General features: G+C 42.1%; 1 protein-coding gene across 1 annotated transcript in view; it reads right to left on the bottom strand.

The window, feature by feature from the left end:
* Positions 1-15,312, bottom strand: part of negr1 (neuronal growth regulator 1) — a 403,329-nt gene that overhangs the window by 158,765 nt on the left and 229,252 nt on the right. The window lies entirely within an intron of this gene.

The raw sequence follows: 15,312 nt of genomic DNA, 5'->3' as shown, positions 1-15,312 counted from the left end.
CATGGTATTGGGGGTAGTGTGTTGACATGGATAGAAAATTGGTTGGCAGACCAGAAGCAAAGAGTAGGAGTGAATGGGTCCTTTTCAGAATGGCAGGCAGTGGCCAGTGGAGCGCTGCAAGGCTCGGTGTTGGGGCCGCAACTGTTTACCATATATATTAATTAATTGGAAGAGGGAATTAGGAGTGGAGGATGTTAGGAGGTGGCAGGGTGACCTGGACAGGTTGAGTTAGTGGGCAGATGCGTGGCAGATGCAGTTCCCATGCCGCTGTGAGGACTTTCCCGACGCCGGAGCACCACCACCCGGCGAGAACAGCCAGGAACATCGGGCCTCCGTAGAGGCAACTGTGGAGGCCTCAATAGGCCCGACTATGGGTGAACTGCGGTTGGGGGCTGGACTTTGTGCCTTCCCTCATGGTGGGAGCCATTGTGGGGGGATGTTCTTTGTGTATAAGACTCTCATTGGTGTTATGTCTGTATTCTTTTGTGTACTGCAAAATGGCAAAAAGCATTTCACTTGATTACACCTCAGTGTATGTGAATGTGACTAATAAAAACCTTTGAATACTTTGTATAATATAGATTAATGTGAGGTTATCCACTTTGGTGGCAAAAAACAAGGGGGCAGATTATTATCTCAATGGGGTTGGGTTAGGTAAGGGGGAGGTGCAGCGAGACCTGGGTGTCCTTGTACACCGGTCACTGAAAGTTGGCGTGCAGGTACAGCAGTCAGTGAAGAAAGCTAATGGAATGTTGGCCTTCTTAACAAGAGGATTTCAGTATAGGAGTAAAGAGGTTCTTCTACAGTTGTATAGGGCTCTGGTGAGACCACATCTGGAGTATTGTGTACAGTTTTGGTCTCCTAATTTGAGGAAGGACATCCTTGTGATTGAGGCAGGGCAGCGTAGGTCCACGAGATTGATCCCTGGGATGGCGGGACTGTCATATGAGGAAAGATTGAAAAGACTAGGCTTGTATTCACTGGAGTTTAGAAGGATGAGGGGGGTTCTTATAGAAATATATAAAATTATAAAAGGACTGGACAAGCTAGATGCAGGAAAAATGTTCCCAATGTTGGGCGAGTCCAGAACCAGGGGCCACTGTCTTAGAATAAAGGGGAGGTCATTTAAGACTGAGGTGAGAAAAAACGTTTTCACCCAGAGAGTTGTGAATTTATGGAATTCCCTGCCAAAGAGGGCAGTGGAGGCCAAGTACTGGATGGATTTAAGAGAGAGTTCGATAAAGCTCTAGGGGCTAGTGGAGTCAAGGGATATGGGGATAAAGCAGGCACGGGTTATTGATTGGGGATGATCAGCAATGATCACAATTAATGGCGGTGCTGGCTCGAAGGGCCAAATGGCCTCCTCCTGTACATATTTTCTATGTTTTTTGTTTCTATGTTTCTAATCTGGGCTTGCAGAGGGTGAAAGAAGTCCTGAAAAATATATTCAAAATCAGATTGTTCTTTGAAACAGCAAATCAGAAAAAGAGCTGGAGACAAAATGAGGAGAACCTTCCTGAACCTAGAGTCATTTTCAGATTTGAAATCTACTTTTTGAGAGGATGATATGTTGAATAATTCATCCCTGTTTGGAGGTGATAAAGGTAATATACGGTGATGTATTCTTCGTACTCTTTCGGTTTATTGGCATTTCCGCCTCGTTTACATTTGGTTCTTTGCTTTGATTTCTTTGTTTCGGCTTCAGCGCCACGTCCGCACATGGTTATTCTACTATGTCTTCTGTCCACTGTCCAGACTCTCAGTTTTTGTTTTGCATATTAACCTGATATTTAAGGGTCATTGGGAAATTGGTTACACAATAGGTGCTAGATTTAAACATGCAACCAAGATTTTTCATCCTTTACTAATAAGTAATGAAAACTTGTATCGTTCTGGAGGGGAAGTGGGATCATTGAAGGGGAAGGTTGATTCCAGATCTTCTAAGTGTATCAATATTTGCAGTTCAACACAAATGTCTCCTCCGTTATAATTTTCTCACCATAACATCCAATCATCTTCACAATTATTCAATCAGGTCACTCTGTCCATTTTGTACTGGATTTACAAACACCTGCTTCTACATCAGTCTTCGCACGGTTCTGTTCCCTTCATAATGTTCCAACAGGCACACACAAGAACAAACATCAACTACTGCTGTAAGATTATCAACTCAGTGAAGTCATCCTCTCATCTGCCCAAAACAGCAAGAAGCTGTCCATGACCAAATACTGTCGTCCAGCACATTCCAGGATCCAAGATTGCACATGGAATAATGCACTGGGAACTGTGCAGCGGCCACAAAGATACTGTGGGGGGGGGGGAGTCACAGTTTATGGCTCCATCACAATTACATACTGAGGCTTTGGCATCTGTGTAGAAAAACCCTCAGGCTGTTTTTTCAAGGAATGCACATGAAAGGAAATGTGACATCACACTGAGGTACTCTGCATCCTGTAAGTAAAATGGATGACATGGCTCATGCTGAGAATCTGGATAAACAAATGTGGCATATTTGCATTTTAACAATCATTAATTATATTTTGGGGGAAAAAGGGCTGGTGTCTTAGTCTCCAGAAATGATTTGTTAATCTCTCATAAAACTCTTGTTAAAACTGTATTTCCTCATTTTCAAAAGTGTGTAAATATTTAAATGGTATAAAGGTTAAAATGAGACCGACTTTAGGCTCAATTCGCAGTGGGCAAGCCTAAACTCTGCCTTGATATGTGTCTATATTTAAATTCATCACTTAATAATTAATTTTGCAAGAGGCAAAGCCTGCATCCATTTTGTGGTGCAGGACTTCCAATGATTGGGTATAACTGTGGAAATAGCAAAATCACAGTTTCTTACCTTATTCTAAATTCAATTCATTTTGATTGCTTGGGAGCACATCTACTAACTTTTTTACAGACTGAACATAAGGCAGTAGCGATGGTTAAAACAATAAAAGGTCAGAATAATTAGTAGTCCCTTAATATTCCAAGATCCAAGAATAAAAGACCACAATAATTTATGTCACAACTAACCAACAGATGCACACATTCTCATCAGTATTCTTGATTAATTTTGCTAGATTCTGGGAACTTGATATTTGTATTGGCCCAAGCAAAAGTGTAACCTCACTACGAGGACATCATTTGGCAACCAGTTGTATTTTTGATGCAGATGTTGGATTGCAACATATTAATTTCAACATACTAATAAGTAAAACAAACCATATTGCTGCATAGTAACAGTCTGAAGAAGTAACTCAATCCAAAATGTCACCCTGTCTAAATTCATTTCAATACACCAGTTTGAAATTTTATTTAGGTAGCATCATAAGTCATCTTTCTGGCAATTACATAACAACATTTTACAATTTGTTTTCATGTATTTTGTAATGCAAACTTTTAAAATAATACTGTGCATGCATAAGACATTGAGTCCGTGCCAACTGACAGAACAATCCTATTACCACACTAATTTTCAATGTAACCTATTCCTCCACATTCCCATACTTGAATTTTGGATTCCCAATGTCAGCAGTGAGCATGCGATTATATATAAATATACTGATTCAGTCCTCATAAACTATGGTTGTGCTTGGATGAAACATGGCTTGAAGAATTATAATACCTCTGAAGTCCAAGTGATCTTACGAAAATGCTTTTGAGTGTAGCATTCATGAAAATAGGTCACAATTTCAAATTATCTGTGGCTCAGTTAGGAACACTCGGTCAGAAGATTATGGGTTCAAGGTGCATCGCAGAAACTTAAGCAAAAATATAGTCTGACATTCTATGCTGCACTGCCCGAGTGCCGTGAATGTGATGAGATGATAAAAGCAGGCTAGGACTGCTCTCTCAAGTAAAACAAAAAGTCCTGGGGCACTATGTTGAGAAGTTAGTTATTGCCTTTATTCCTCAAACACTCCAGAGAAACAGATCAGCTGCTCAATATATCAGCTGGTGGTATGAACAAATTGTTTGCCATGTTTCCCACATCATAACTGACCAAATTTCAAATGTAAATTTCAAATTTTAACTATAAAATGGGTTGAGAAATCATGAAAGGGAACTGAAGGATTATACTGTACCTTAAGTTCTTTCAAAATGTTATTGAAACCACTGTCACTTATTTTGAGAACCACGGTTGGTAGCCTTTTTCTAATGACCAACACTGCCCACCTAACACTACAAATTGTGAACAATGTTATTATCATTTAAAGAAAACATTGTTAATTGATTTATCATTCAGAAAATTGATTTTATTTTGCATAATAAATAAATTAATACATTGTTTTTTTTTGTGCTGCCTATTGATCGAAGCAGCAGCAGTGCACTTCATCAATAAAGCATGCTGCTTGAGCTTTTCCTGTTGTGGCAGATCCCAGGAGCATCAACAGGGAAGAGGGCATCCAAGTATGGCTCAGCCTTAAGCAGACAGTGTAGTTTGCCTTTACATGTCCGAGTCAGTGGATTGTGCAATGTAATTTCAATTGGAGAGAAATCTTAGATAGTGTAGATTGGTTATTGTGAATCAATCAGAGTAATGTACTACCACTAACTCCACCCTATTGAACACTTCATATTAACACTCACTTCCTATATTACGTAGTCGCACTAGTGGTAGAGTGGAACTAACATGTATTGTATTGTGCCATTATGACTGATGATTAAAGTTGACTTAAACACCAGACAGTGTCTGTACACTTATTTACATGGTGTCAGAAAGCTGGAAACTACCCACTGCATCCGTTTATCGGGTTTTATTTGTGTTTTACTGATTTGATCTTTTGCTCCAATGGCTCACTTGTGCCGAAAGCCAGCCCAACTAGTCTTTGATACAGACATAGGTGAGCGATGGAGGATCTTCGAGATCGACTACGAGCACTACATCAATATTGCCCATCGCAACGACCCAGATGAGGTCAAGGCATCTCTCTTGTTCAACCTGGCTGGACCAGAGGCTATGATTTGTGCGCAGACCTTCTAGTTTGCAGTGCCTGTACTCGACGTGAATGGCCAAATGCTGGTCCCAGCTGAGATGGCGTGCAACCCAAATGTGCTGCTATGAAAATTCCATGAGCTATGTGATATACCATCAAACCTCATTCTAGAAAGAACTACGTTTTTTGCACAACACCAGCTTCCAGATGAGCCTGTGGAATGTTTCATTTGTGATTTAAAGTATATGGCCCTGTGATGTCACTTTGGTGAGATAACCAATGAGTTAATATGAGATCAGTTCGTTAGCAGCATGTCTGATCGGAAGTTAAAAACAGAGCTACTACGAAATGCAGACCTCACTCTTGAACAGGCTGTGCACGCCTGCCGCATGTCAGAGGTCGTGGCCTCGCTGAGTGATCAGCTTGACACTCAGCCTGTTACTCAGAAACTTAATGTCAATCTGACCAGTTTCAGTAATCGCACCACGTTAACCGCTTCTAAAAGATCCATGAACGAGCCACCACAGAGGTGTGCAAACTGCAATTATTTCCATAATAAAGGTCGACAATTCTGTCCAGCAAACGGAAAACCTTGCAATTACTGCAAGAAACTTAACCACTTCGCTGCCTGCTGCCATTCTCGTGGGAACCGTAATGCGAAGTCAGAGTCTAATCTCCACCTGCTTCAACAAGACCCAACATTCTTTGACTCCCTTGAACAGTTTGAAGCCGCCCACGACACAGAGATAATTAGCTCGCAAGACAAATCTACCGTCCACACTCTCCTAAGCACATCTGGTAAGCTTCCGGACCCTTCTGTTACTGTTCACATTAATAACGTCTCTACAAGCTAAATTGGACACGGGGGCAAGCGTGAATATAATGTCCCTGAGAGTCTACAACAAGATAAGGAATAATGAGACCTTGGCTAAGGATTCTTCCACCTTGCACACCTACGGGGGATGGGTTCTGCACCTTCGGAAAAGCTGATTTCAAGTGTGTAGTGGACACTATCGCTAAAAATCTGATGTTTTAATGTTATGAAATCAAACTCTGAGGCTTTGTTAGGCATCCATGCATGCCAAGACCAGGGACTGGTTTTCTTTGGACGTGCTGTTCACAAGCTGTGCCTATCTGACAAACCAACACAAATCTATCAGGATTTGTTTGATGACAAACTGGGCAAACTGCCAACAACCTACAAGATCACTATTGACTGCAATTTGTGCCCCTCACCGCGTACCCCCTGCTATGCGTGACAGAATTCAAGCCGAACTTAGACATGGGGTCCATGGGGGTATTGGCTGAAATAAGTGAACCCACAGACTCGGTCTCTACCATGGTTGTTACAAAAAAGAACAAAGACGAGCTCTGTGTGTGCATTAACCCAAGGGACCTAAACACAGCTATTAAGAGACCACACTACCCGATGAGGAGCGTCGATGATGTTGCAGCCCAAATCAGTCGCGCAACAATGTTCTCAGTACTAGACGCCAAAAGCTCGTTTTGGCAGATTCCTCTGGACGACGCATCCTCAAAACTGACCACATTTGCCACACCATTCGGCAGATTCAGGTTCCTCAGGATGCCATTTGGAATTAACTCAGCCAGCGAAGTTTTCCAGAGAGCTATGAAACAGCTTGTTCATAGGTTACCCATGTGCCATCATCGTTGATGACATTCCAGTGTATGGTCGCGACCTAGCGGAGCAGGACTCAAGCTTAAAAATGATTCTAGACCAGGCACGCGAGATCAACCTAAAGTTTAACCCAAAGAAGTGCAAGTTCCGTGCCTCAGAGGTTACCTATGTCGGACATGTGTTCACCAGCGAAGGGTTAAAACCAGACCCCAAAAATACTGCAGCCATCAACGAACTGTCTGCTCCCACTGACGTGAACAGCCTTCAGCGTTTTCTGGGTATGTCAACTATCTGGGGAAGTTCATACCCAACCTCAGCGAACTAGTCTCGCCACTAAGACAACTCACTCACAAGGACACTGCCTGGGCCTGGTACCAGCAACACCAGCAGGTGTTTGACTCTTTAATACTGCAGCTGGCTAGCGCCCCCACCCTGACGTATTTTGACCTCTTGCGGCCGGTCACCATCACCTGCGACGCCTCGCGATATGGTCTAGGCGCAGCCTGCCTGCAAACAACAACCGACGGTACCGTTCTACCCGTATCTTACGCCTCTCGGACCATGACAGAAACTGAGCAGCGATATGCTCAGTTCGAAAAAGAGCTGCTAGCGGTCGTTTTTACATGTTCCAAGTTCAGAGACTTCATCTTCGAAAATGTTTCACAATTGAAACCGACCACCAACCCCTGGTCACCACCCTAAATAAGCGTATTCACGCAACTCCTGCACGATTGCAGCGCATGATGATGCAGCTCCAGCGCTTTGATTTCCAGATTGCCTACAAAAAGGGCAAGGATATGCTCATCGTCGACACTCTCTCTCGAGTGCCATGGGCATCCTGTGAACAACACCCCTTTCAGTGTGACGAGCTTGCTGTGCTTAAAGTCAATTTCATCCCAACGGAACGCTGCTCCGCCTTGCGGAGCACACATCTGCTGACAGAACGCTGCAGCTGCTCTCCTCCATTATCAAACGGGGCTGGCCTACGAAACGATCCAGCACACCACTAGAGGTACAGCCATTCTTCCTAGTTCGCGATGAACTGGTGATACAAGATGGGATCGTCGTCAAGAGCCTGCAAGAGGAATACAACAAAGACGTCCACAACAGCCACAACAGTACTGAGGCTACGCCCGCCCGTGCCCAAAGACTGTTTTGGCCAGGAATGGTCAAATACATACATGACAAAACAGCATCCTGCTCCACTTGCAACAGCTTGGCGCCCCACCAACAGAAACAGCCTCTCCTGCAACAACCTGCTCCAGCACTACCCTGGACTTACCTCGCTGCGAACATTTTTGAATGGCACGGCAAGCACTACCTAGTTCTAGTCATTCCAATTGGTTTGAACTTAATCTGCTGTCTACCATTACTTCTGAGGTGATACAAAAGCTTCAAAGACATTTTTCTGTATTTGGCGTACCGGTCAAACTGCAAACTGACAACGGAAGACAATTCACCAATCAAGCATTTAAGTACCTTGCGAGACAATGGAACTTTCAACATGTCACCAGCAGCCCCAAATACCCTCAATCCAACGGCCTCGCTGAGCGCGCTGTCTGAAGCGCAAAGCAGCTGATGGAACATTCACATCTTGCCAAATCCAATGCCTACCTAGATCTGTTAAACCCTAGAAACATCTCTAGGGATGGCGTCCTGGGCTCTCCCGCCCAGCGCCTGATGTCTTGCACGACGTGGCCCCAACTCCTCGTTGCGCAGCAACAGCTGAAACCACAGGTGCTCAAACCAGCTACGGTCCAGAAGCGCATTCAGGAAAAACATGATGTCCAGAAGCGCTCCTATGACAAGTCAAGCAAACTACTCAAACCATTGCTGCAAGGTCAAGTAGTTCGCCTACAGACGGCAGTTGGTCATACCCGACTGGGTTTTATAGAGGGATCAGCTAAGGAACCTCGTTCCTACATTGTCAACATCGACGATGCTCTGTACGGGCGCAGCTGTCAACATCTTCTGCCCGTGAACGAACCGCGACTTGCTCCTCCAGGTCCTCATGCCCCGCCGTTGATCTTCAAGGCCCCTGCTGCTGCTGTCCATCCCCGACCCCCTGACCCCAGCATGCACTCCCTGCGACATTTGGTTCCCTCACACCCCAGTACCGCTGGACCTGCATGCTCGCCACCCCGTTCATCTCCAGGTTCCCAGGCTGCGCTCTCATTCTCGGCTTCTCCACCACCCAGCCCTACTAACTATTCCAGAACGGAGGGGGAGGGGTTTGACCGCCGGACAGATACGGCGAGTATGTTCAACCGCATGTATTCTAACAACTGATTACCAACTCTTTCCTCTACGGGGAAGGATGTAGATTGGTTATTGCATGTGAACCAATCAGAGTAATGTACTACCACTAACTCCACCCTATTGAACACTTCATATTAACACGCACTTCCTATATTACGTAGTCGCACTAGTGGTAGAGTGGAACTAACATGTATTGTACTGTGCCATTATGACTGATGATTAAAGCTGACTTAAACACCAGACAGCGTCTGTACACTTGTTTACAGATAGCACAAAGCTGACACCATATGGTCCAAGAAGGGACAATATCTAGCCCATGTTTTGTACCACAGTGTAAATTACAGAGGAGTAAATGGAGAAGCCAATGTTTCCAGTAGATGCTTGTATCCTAGTTGGTAGAGGCTATGAATTTGTGCGTATAATGCTTTAACATGTAATTGGGTTGGTCCAACATAGATGCATTTGAGTATGACTTTCTTCAACATTTTAAAGTGTTAGATGCAGGAAATATGTTCCCGATGTCCCAAGTCCAGAACCAGGGGTCACAGTTTAAGAATATGTAATAGGCCATTTAGGACTGAGATGAGGAAAAAACTATTTCACCGAGAGAGTGAATCTGTGGAATTCTCTGCCACCGAAGGCAGTGGAGGCCAGTTCACTGGATGTTTTCAAGAGGTCTAACGGATCAAGGGATATAGGGAGAATGCAGGAACGGGGGTCGATGAGGGGGCGGGAGGCCTGGGTGCTACTATGTAGAAGCTACTGGGATGGAAATAAGACAAGCCCAAAGGGAATGCACAAGGGTCACTGTAGACTCATACTATTATACAGCACAAAAACAAACACTTTGGCCCACCACCATGTCAGCCACCAATTACCAAACTACAGTCATCTAATTTACCAGTACTCAGTCCAAAGCCTTCGACCACCAAACACTAATGACATGGTGTTTGAAGTGTTCATCTTAACTTTTTAATATTCCGATACAATAGAACTTTATTTATCCCAGGAGGGATACAAATTGATCTACCAACACAAAAAACACAAGATAGAACACAAGAAACATGAAACAGGAAATGTAAGTGATGAGCGGAACGGATTGGGGATGTGCAAAGATATGGGGGGGGGGGGGTGAACTTGGCCAAAAGCTATGAACTGTGGCCCATCAGAAAGGATACCAGGCATGGCCATGGTGAGTTGGTTAGCTGCTGGTGCATTATAAATTCCAATAATTCCATGATTGATTTAATGATCACTCTCAGCTAGTGGGCAGGTACACCAATGATTACAAAAGTGAATGAAATGTTGGTGTATATCTCTGGAGGTCTGAAGCGCAAGAGTCATGAATGAATTGCTGCATTAAGATAAGGCAAAAACATGGTTAAATGCTAACTGAATTCCTGGGTTTATTTCTGGGCACTACACCTGGGATGGCCGCTAAATATTACCCTTGCTAGCAGCACCCATTCCATGAAAAATGAATTTTAAAACATTGTCCGAACAAATCCCAACTTAAAGACTAACAGTCTTTCAAAAAGAGGAATACTTTATTTTTATCCATGCGGTCTAGCAAATAAAACAAATGTTTCTGCACTTATTGGCAATCACACATTTTATTCTTGATGCTCAAGATATTGATACAGATAAAGTATATTCAATTCAAACAGTAACATCATAAGTATTAGTAGGAGATGGATTGCACATTTGTCATTATATTGAAATGCCTTCTCACCCAATAAAATGCTATCATCCATTAAATATTTTATTTTTTTCAATATTTTCTCAAATTGCTGAACATATTTTCCTTCCATCATATTCTGATGTATTCATAGATAGTCTATAAATTTCCAAACTGCCAAAAATGCAAAGTATATGCTATAAACTATGTAAGTGTGTGGTGATATTTTTTGTTTAGTAGAATTCAAATGTCAATAAGAGAGACTGGCATCCCATTGAAAATCGCCGCCATCCAATGTTTAAATAACATATTCGTGTAGATTCCTCATGTTTGACAAACTTCCAACTAAAGTCAGTCTGGTAATTAATACATAATTTAGTGTTGGGTATATCTGAGCACTTAGATAGAGAGCTAGATCGGGTAGATGCACATTCTCTTGCCCAGAGTAAGCAAATGGAGGACTAGACGACATATGTTTCAGGTGAAGGGGAAATGTTGGGACATGTTGACAGGTGTGGACAAGTTAGGCTGACGGACCTGTTTCCACACACTATCAATCTTTGATTATAGAGGAAGGCCAATTGTTTTCTATGCAAATTAATACTGAGATTTGCTTGCTATCCGACATAGGAAAATCTTGGAATAGAAGAGCAGAATAGAAGGTGCAGAAAAATATGGTAACATTGGAATATCAATCAATAATCCCTGCTTGAATTGTTCTGAATGAATGTAGGTAGGAGGGCACTTCTGAGCAAGAAAAGGAAGTGAGAAGAATAGGTGCATTTGATTGCATTCTTTAAAAGAAACTCCAGGATGAAATTGACATCAAACTATCAGCACAAGAATACACAAAAGGAAAATCAAGTCCTCAAAAGCACATATGTAGCATCACATCCAAGAACAATTTTGGATTTTTCATGATTATATAAGCAACAGGAGGTTGATTTCTTGTCTGAAACTCAGTGGTAATGATAGGTATCTAACTATTATTCCTCCTCGTGTGTAGGAAAGAACTGCAGATGCTGGTATAAACTGTAGATGGACACAAAATGCTGGAGTAACTCAGCGGGACAAGCACCATCTCTGGAGAAAAGGAATCGTGACATTTCGGGTCGAAGAACGGCCTCGACCCAAAACGTCACCCATTCCTTCTCTCCAGCTAAGCTGTCTCGCTGTTACTCCAGCACTTTGTGTCTATTATTCCTCCTCAGTAGATTATCACTCAGATTCATTGCATTGTCTCTTACTCCAATTATTACCTTTTAAGAGCTCTAAAGTGTCGAACCACTTTTTTAAAATCATGATTCCTTTTCTTCTAAAATCTGTATGCTTTTAAACTCAAGCTTGGGGTCATGAAAATTGTCCTTGATTTTGATGATTTTCTTTTCAATTCTTTACAACTTGTAATGGCTTCAAAGAATCACAGAATTGTTACAACTCAGGAGGACATTTAGAGCCTCAAAGCCAGGCTAGTTTATTTAACTGCAACAGGTAGTCAGTCCTACCCCCTGATTCTGCCCCTGTACCACTGCAATGTTGTTTCATTCAAACAGCAAGCAAATTTATATCAAACTTACTTCACCTTCATGTAGCAGGCTATTTGTGTAAAAATATTTGTATTCCTGGCCCCTCTGCTTCTTAATCCAGCCATACTAAATCTATAATGTAGGAAAGAATTGCAGATGCTGGCATAAACTGTAAACACAAAATGCTGGAGTAACTCAGCGGGACAGGCCGCTTCTCTAGAGAGAAAGAATGGGCAAAGTTTCAGGTTGAGACCCTTCTTCAGATTGACCATTTGTCAGTAACTGAAAACTGATTATTTTCAATCAGTACGTTAAGAAGAGTTGTGACTTTGAACATTTTAATGAAATTATCTTTCAACTTTCCCTGCCCTAAGAAGTACGATCTCAATGTCTTCTTTGTATTTATATGACTGAAGGCTATATTCCCTAAAATATTCTGGGAAATCTTTATGCAATTTCTCTGACATACAGTGTAACATACAGTGCTTATAGAAAACTTCAGGAAGATGCAGAGGTGGGTACAATTACAAATTATAAAATTATTTGAAAACTTACATGGATAGAATAGGTTTAAAGAGATACTGGGCAAATGCAGACAAATGGGACTAGCTCAGATGGACATCTTGGACTGCATGAATGAGTTGGGCTGAATGGCCTGCTTCCACGATGAATAATTGAGGCTCTTCTTATAGCTTTAATGCCAATTCTGACATCAGAAAAGGTACTGAAATTTGGAATTCCATGCTTTAAAATAATAATTATTGTGGTTTGTTCTCCCTTAAAAAGCCTGATGCCTTCACAGATGGCAGCTGCTTTTCAAGATAGTCAGCTGCCATTGATTCACATGCTGACTCAAGGATGTGTTTTGAGAGGTCTGCCGGCTATGATGTACCAAAAAAAAATCCAGAGGGTGAATTTTTAAAGATAAAAGCAATGTTCTGAGGGCTCATTTTTATTCAAACATTGAAACAGAAAATAATGGAAATACTTGGCAAGCTGACAGTAACTAAGAGACAGAGGCATTGCTTCAGTTAACAAGAAATTCCATCTTTTCTGTTTATACTTCAGATTTTCAGCACCTGCAGCCTTTGAATTTTAGATTAACTCAAATTGATGACTGCAAATTTTGATTAATTGCAGTTTACTAATTTCTCTGCAACACACAGGCAACCTCCATGTTACAGAAATTCACAATACAAACAATTTTCTAGGAACGCAACCACTTCGTTCCCTGAAAAACTGGTGTTGCCCATACTCCTTGTTTGATTGTAAGTTATTTAATGAGGTCACATATTGTGATATCCGATTAAATTATTGTCATTGAGTAATTAAAACGTGCCCATAGGTTTATTGTGTTATTCCATGCACAAAGTGCAATGGGGAAATAAAACCCATCCCAGGAAACTGTAACACTAAGTATCAATGTCCCTGAGAACGTGTTTTAACATGAAATGAGTGAAATACTTTTTAACAGTTGCATAGTACCTTTGATGCAAACATCTATGAAAGAACAAGAACAAATAGTCTATTTTCTAAGCAAATGATCCTACTTGTAAATCCTAAGATCCCATGTTAATTCTGAGTCACAAATTCAGTCATTACAGAATATCAAATACATGATGGCAACAATTCAATCCCATACACTTGCTCTTTCCATATAGCCCTGATTATTTACCCATTATTCTCTAGAAAAGAAGTATGTTAGATAATATCTGTGTGAATGAATTGACTGTATTTGAAATACAGAAGGAGCAGGATTGATAGCTAATGACGATTCTCATACAATGAATATTTCCTGCATTAAAGCAAAAAAAATAGGATTAGTTCACACTGTGCCTAAAAGGTCACTGCTGTGCAAATGCAATAATAACTAAAAGAAAGATAAGGCAAACTGTTGCATAGTGGATTCATATGAAAGGTAACATCGATATCGGGTATCTAATTAGACACTTGCGCATCCACGCTTTTATAGAAACATAGGAAATAGGTGCAGGAGTAGGCCTTCGAGCCTGCACCGCCATTCAATATGACCATGGCTGATCATCCAACTCAGTATCCTGTACCTGCCTTCTCTCCATACCCCCTGATCCCTTTAGCCACAAGGGCAACATCTAACTCCCTCTTAAATATAGCCAATGAACTAGCCTCAACTACCTTCTGTGGCAGAGAATTCCACAGATTCACCACTGTGTGAAAAATAGTTTTCTCATCTCGGTTCTAAAAGACTTTCCCCTTATCCTTAAACTGTGACCCCTTGTTCTGGACTTCCCCAACATCGGGAACAATCTTCCTGCATCTAGCCTGTCCAACCCCTTAAGAATTTTGTAAGTTTCTATAAGATCCCCCCTCAATCTTCTAAATTATAGCGAGTACAAGCCAAGTTTATCCAGTCTTCCTTCATATGAAAGTCCTGCCATCCCAGGAATCAGTCTGGTGAATCTTCTCTCTACTCCCTCTATGGCAAGAATGTCTTTCCTCAGGTTAGGAGACCAAAACTGTACACAGTACGCCAGGTGTGGTCTCACCAAGGCCCTGTACAACTGCAGTAGAACCTCTCTGCTCCTATACTCAAATCCTTTTGCTATGAATGCCAACATACCATTTGCTTTCTTCACTGCTTGCTTCACCTGCATGCCTACTTTCAATGACTGGTGTACCATGACACCCAGGTCTCGTTGCATCTCCCCTTTTCCTAATCGGCCACCATTCAGATAATAGTCTACTTTCCTGTTTTTGCCACCAAAGTGGATAAGCTCACATTTATACACATTATACTGCATCTGCCATGCATTTGCCCACTCACCCAGCCTATCCAAGTCACCTTGCAGCCTCCTAGCATCCTCCTCACAGCTAACACTGCCCCCCAGCTTCGTGTCATCCGTAAACTTGGAGATGTTGCATTCAATTCCCTCATCCAAATCATTAATATATATTGTAAATAGCTGGGGTCCCAGCACTGAGCCTTGCGGTACCCCATCAGTCACTGCCTGCCATTCTGAAAAGGACCCGTTTACTCCTACTCTTTGCTTCCTGTCTGCCAGCCAGTTCTCTATCCACATCAATACTGAACCCCCAATACCATGTGCTTTAAGTTTGCATACTAATCTCTTATGTGGGACCTTGTCGAAAGCCTTCTGAAAGTCCAGATATAACACATCCACTGGTTCTCCCTTATCCACTCTACTAGTTACATCCTCGAAAAATTCTATAAGATTCGTCAGACATCATTTACCTTTCATAAATCCATGCTGATTTTGTCCAATGATTTCACCACTTTCC

Source organism: Leucoraja erinacea, chromosome 10 (genome assembly GCF_028641065.1).
Source record: "Leucoraja erinacea ecotype New England chromosome 10, Leri_hhj_1, whole genome shotgun sequence".
Lineage (NCBI taxonomy): Eukaryota > Metazoa > Chordata > Chondrichthyes > Rajiformes > Rajidae > Leucoraja > Leucoraja erinaceus.
The sequence above is the reverse complement of the archived record's forward strand: the minus strand, read 5'-3'. Positions and strand labels throughout refer to the sequence as shown.